A 6,103-nucleotide genomic window follows, 5' to 3' on the forward strand; every position below is an offset into this window, starting at 1 on the left:
TGTTTCCCTTTGTCTAGTTTAGTGATGTGAGTCAGTAAGTTTCATTTTTAGTCTCATATTTGCATATGTTTCTTTTTGTTCAGTGCCCCATTTAGATATACCTTTGCTGAGAAGCTCCTGAAGACAGAATTTATTATTACCTCTGGCATTCATAATGAGCATGGAATTCACTGAGCACAGACTGCATGTGTTTGTTTTAATTTTATTGAGCATGGATTGCATGTATTAATTTATATATGGATTGGCTGCTCTTGGGTCAGACATATATCTGTTGTCCAAAATATGTGTGTGTTGGGTGGGGAGTGGGAGGGCTGACATGATACAACATGACTGTACAGGGCTAATCCTTAGTTAGGGCCTATGGATGTGCCATTCCCTTAATGAAAAGTGGAGAAAAAATATACCATCGATGACTAAATATAAGATGAACCTGAAATATAAGATGATTTTCCTTATAAGATTTATCCATGTTGCTTTTTCCTAGCTGCAGCTAGGGTGCTCAGTCCTTCCAAGGAAGCTAAGGCCACATGGGGTGAGGCCCTCACTTGACCTGGTGACTAGCACCACACTCGGCAGTGCCTGCTCAGCATTTGCCCACACCATGGCCTCCCTCTTGGAGCTTGCCTGCATCTACTTGACCCTCATCCTGCACGATGATGAGATGACTGTCCCGGAGGATAAGATCAATGCCCTCATTAAAGCAGCAGGTGTAAATGTTGAACCTTGCTGGCCTGGCTTGTTTACAAAGGCCGTGGCCAATGTCAACATCGGGAGCCCCATCTGCCATGTAGGGGCTGGGGGACCTGCCCCAGCAGCTGGTGCTACACCAGCAGGAGGTCCTGCTCCCTCCACCATGTCTGCCCCCACTGAGGAGAAGAAAGTGGAAGCAAAGAAAGAAGAATCAGAGGAGTCTGATGATGACATGCGCTTTGGTCTTTTTGACTAAACCTCTTCTGTAACCTGTTCCATAAAAAGTTGAACTCTTCATAAAAAGATTTGTCCATGTTGTTGCATGTAGCTCTAGCTTATTCACATTCTGTTTAATATTGCATTGTATGAACATACCATATTATCCATTTTTCAGTTGATATTCATATGGAACTCTATTGCTTTTCAAACTGTATTTAAAATGCTTGTTTATTCTGTCATATGACAGATAAAATTGTGAGGTCATACTTTTAGGAAAAATTACTAAATATATAAATTTCTCTCCACCCCCCCCCACCATTTCCATCAGGGATAGCTCTTGCACATCTAAATATTATTTGTTTGATATCATTTAAAGCTAATTAATCTTTTGCCACCTGAAGTGATTGGTAGTTCAGAATAAAACAATTCAGAGTGTGCTGTAACAGGGGGCTTTGCAAATAGCCTTTTTTCTGAGTGGGAGTATTGCAAGAGAAATGAAAAACATGTCCACAAAGTACTTATACACAAATGTTTATAGCAGTTTTTTCCTAATAGACCCTACTGAAAATGACCCAAATTTCTATCAACAAAGTGAATGGATAAACATATTGTGGGATATTTATACAATGGAAATCTAATTGGAATTTAAAAGTAAAATTATTGCTATACAAAATCTCAAAAACATTCGGTCATTTTTGGACGATCACACCTTCACTAGGTTGTGAAAGCCAAGCCAAGCCAAAAGGGGAGTGGGTTAGGGTAAGGTTTGGCTATATTAAAATGGCAAGAACAGTTTTTTGAGGAAGGACATTTGAGGTAAGATTTTAATAATGACAATGAGCCAGACATCAAAAGAGCTAGGGGGTAGTACTCTAGCTAAAGGAACAGCAAGTGCAAAAGCCTGGAGGCGGGAAAGGTCATGCTTTGTTGAAGAAGGGAGACCCCTTGTGGCTGAAGTAGCTGATCGAAGAAAAGACTACGAACCAGGTGGAGAGTTGGTATACGGCTAGAGAGAGAGGCAGGAACAAGATTATGTAAAATCAAACCCACTGGGGCGCCTGGGTGGCTCAGTCGTTTAGCGTCTGCCTTCAGCTCAGATCATGGTTCCAAGGTCCTGGGATTGAGCCCCACATCATGCTCCCTCCTCTGAGGGAAGCCTGCTTCTCCCTCCCCTGCTCCCCCTACTTGTGTTCCCTCTCTCACTGTTTCTCTCTGTCAGATAAATAAATAAAATCTTAAAAAATAAAAAATAAAAAAATAAACACAAGGATAATTTGGCAGCATGTATTTAAAAAAATAAGTAAAATCTACTGAGGCATAATATATATAATAGATAATATTTATGTATAAATATATATATAATTTACTTATATATTAGTATATTATATATTGGGGTAAAGTGTATATTGTATATAAGGATATAATATATATATTTGTTACATATAGTTTAGTTATATGTTATTATATATCGATGTATAATATGTATTATATAAGATATTATATATATATATATATATTTTTAAGTAAGCTCTAGGTCCAATGTGGGGCTTGAACTCATGACCCCAAGATCAAGAGTCACATGCTCCACCAACTGAGGTAGCCAGGTGCCCCTAGGATGTAATATATGTTTATTATATATATATAAAATGCACTCATTTGAAGTATACAGTTTAGTGAGCTTAACAATGTCAAATATGGTTACTTCAAGTAACCACTATCAGGATCCAAATAAAGAACATTTCCAGTACCCAGAGAATTCTCTTCTTCCTCATTCTAGTGGACATTATCCATCTTCAGTCCTAGGCAACCTAGGCAATTGGCTTTGCCTATTGTAGAAATTCATATAAAGGGACTCATCTGAGCTTCTTTTGCTCAGCACAAAGGTGCCAATATAGTTCAGTTGGAATTCAACAAAATGCTGGAACAATTGTATATCCATATGGAGAAAAATCAACATCAGCTCTTACCTAGCACCATACTCAAGACTTAATTCAAATTTATCTGTACACCTAAGCATGGCAAAGCTATAAAACTTCCAGAGGAATACATAGATAATCTCTGTAACTCAGTAGTACGCAAAGATTTCCTAGTTCAGACACTAAACTTAAGACAAAAACATTTAAAAGGACAAAATTGGACTTCATCAAAATTCAAAACCTCTAAAGTGTCTGCTTTTCACAAGACACTTAATAAAAGGAAAAGTCACAGACTGGGAGAAAATATTCACAGTATGTATATCTGACAAAATGTGTATGGCATATATAAAGAAATCTTAGGGCACCCGGGTGGCTCAGTTTGTTAGGCAATTTGATTTCGGCTCGGGTGATCTCAGGGTTGTGGGTTCTGCTGAAGATTCTCTCTCTTCCTCTGTTCCCCTGCTCTCTCTCTCTAAAATAAATAAATAAGGCACCTGGGTGGCTCAGTTGGTTAAGTGACTGCCTTTGGCTCAGGTCTTGATCCTGGAGTCCCAGGATCGAGTCCCACATCGGGCTCCCTGCTCAGCAGGGAGTCTGCTTCTCCCTCTCACCTTCCCTCTCATGCTCTCTATCTCTCATTCTCTCTCTCTCAAATAAATAAATAAAATCTTTAAAAAAAATAAATAAATCTTAAAAAAATAGAAATCTTATGATTCAATAATAAGATGAAAATCTAATAAAAATGGGCAGAAGATTTGAACAGATCCTCCACAAAAGAAGATATACGAATGGCCAGCAAGCACAGGAAAAGATTCTCTATATACCGAGCGCTTGGAAAACCAAAAATTAAAACCATAATGAGGTATCAATATATACCCAATAGAATGGCTAAAGTTAAAAATATTGTCAGTAACAGGTATGGGCAAGAATGTGGAGCAACTGGAATGCTCGTATATTAGACTCTAGCAACTATTCTGGAAAACAGTTTGGTGGTTTCTTGTATATAGTTTTTTAAGATTTTATCTATTTATTTGGCAGAGAGAAAGAGACAGCACAAGTAGGCAGAGAGGCAGGCAGAGGGAGAAGGAGAAGCAGGCTTCCCGATGAGCAGAGAGCCCGACCCCAGGTGCCCCTGGTGGTTTCTTATAAAGATACACTTACCATATGCCCAGATTTTAAGTCCACTTTATCTCTACTATTTATCAGCTATGCTTTTTGTTGTTGTTAGGAGTTGCTCTAAGGTTTATAATCCACACTTTTAGTTTATTATAATCTGCCTAAATGCTATTATCCCACTTCACAAATAATGTCTAACCCTTACAACAGGATGCTTTCTGTAGTCTCCTCCCATCCTTTGTGCTGTTGGCATCACCGATTTTATCTCTGTTTGCTATAAACCCCACAATACATTGCTAATGATTCTGCTTTAAATGGTCCATTATCTTTGAAAGAAATAAAAAGATGACAAAGAAAATTGTTTTACTTCTATATATACCATTTCCAGTATTTTCATTACATGTATAAATCCAATTTTCACTTGGTATCCTTTTGAAAGGGTTGAAAATTTTTCTTTAACATTTCTTATTTAGACTGGCTTATGATGAATTCTCCTAGTTGTTTTTGTCTGTTCACTTTTATTTTTTTAATTACCAATAACTTATTTATCTGACTAAATATTCCATATAGATAGTAGGCTTTTAATAAAGGTATTTGACTCTCACATATGCATTAAATTGGCTTTTAATAATCCTTCACTAGTCAGAAAAAGCAAATAGTTTCCATAATTATTGCAAAGTAGAACCTTATTTTAAGATATTAATTATTTGGAGGAGGCGGAGCAACATGGCAGAGGAGTAGGAGACCTGGATTTCATCTGGTCTCAGGAATTCAGCTGGATAGGGATCAAACCATTCTGAACACCTACGAACTCAACAGGAGATTAAAGAAAAGAATAGCAACAACTCTGAACAGAAAAGCGACAACTTTCTGGAAGGTAGGACGTGCGGAGAAGTGAATCCGAGGCGATATTCGGAAGGATAGACAGTGGGGGAGGGGGCCTCCACCGGCCGCCTCTGGCAAGTGATAGAGCCGCGGAGCACAAAATCGGAACTGTTAGAAGTCGGCTCCGCTGAAGGACGTCGCTCCAGTGGCTAAGTGGGGGGGTGGAACCCTCGCGGGACAGTAGGTCCAGGACCCTCGGGGTCACAGAAAGACTGGGGGTGCCTGAGTGAGGCAGAGCTCCCAGGTATCAGAGCAGGGAAGCCGGCTTCAGAGACAGAGCTGAGGCGCAGGCTCTCAGCTCGGGGTTGCCATAAACTGTGATCGGCGAAACAGTAGGGCCACTGCTCCTCCAGCAGGGACCCAACAAGTGGCAGAGCCGGGGAGACTCCCCATCCTGCTGGGTTTGGAGACTCCACACGGGGTCGGGTGCGAGAGATAGAAACGCTTGGTCGCAGGCTGGGTGAGCACAGAGTGCGGCCAGAGACCGGAGAGATGGGAGTGACTGACTGCTTTTCTCTGGGGGCGCACTGAGGAGCAGGGCCCTGAGTTTTCGACTCCTCCGGGGCGGAGATTGGGAGGACGCCATTTTCATTGTCATCCTCCAGAGCGCTGTACGGGAAGCTTGCAGGGAACAAAAGCTCCCGAGAGCAAACCCGAGCAGATTGCTTAGCCCGGACCAGCAAGGGCGGGGCAATTCCACCTCCGGCAAAGACATTTGGGAACCACAGCAACAGGCCCCTCCCCCACAAGATCAGCAGGAATAGCCAGCCAAGACCAAGTTTACCAGTCAATGAGAACAGCAGAACTCCGGCGCTAGGGGAATACTGCACATAGAATTCATGACTTTTTTACCATGATTCATTAGTCTTTCAAAGTTAATTTTTTTAACTGTTTTTTTTTGAATTTTTCTTTTTCCCTTTTTCAACCAACATCTTATCAATCCCTTTTTTAAAAAAACATTTTTATTTTTCATTTTTAGAGTCATATTCTATTCCTTTTATAGTAGTTACCCTTATTTTTGGCATATATATATATATATATATATAAGTTGTTCTCTCTTTAAAATTTTGAGATACAGTTTCTTCTAACAGATCAAAATATACCCTAAATCTCTAGTGTATGGCTTTGTTTAACTCTCCTGCCTGATCACATTCTCTCTCCCCCCCTTTTTTTTTCTTTCCTCTTTCCTTTTTTTAAATCCTCTTCTTTCTTTTTTCAAATATCTTCTTATCAATTCCTTTTTTAAAATTTTTTATAATTTTCATCTTTACAGTCAT

The 6,103-nt window shown here is 39.8% G+C and overlaps 1 pseudogene; it reads left to right on the forward strand.

Moving 5' to 3' along the window:
• The first annotated feature begins 593 nt into the window (after positions 1-593).
• Positions 594-972, forward strand: LOC112813436 (large ribosomal subunit protein P1 pseudogene; annotated as a pseudogene).
• The last annotated feature ends 5,131 nt before the right edge of the window (positions 973-6,103 follow it).

This window comes from Callorhinus ursinus, unplaced genomic scaffold (assembly GCF_003265705.2).
Source record: "Callorhinus ursinus isolate GAN/ISIS: 27379988/994484 unplaced genomic scaffold, GSC_fseal_2.0 scaffold121, whole genome shotgun sequence".
In the NCBI taxonomy this organism is placed as follows: domain Eukaryota; kingdom Metazoa; phylum Chordata; class Mammalia; order Carnivora; family Otariidae; genus Callorhinus; species Callorhinus ursinus.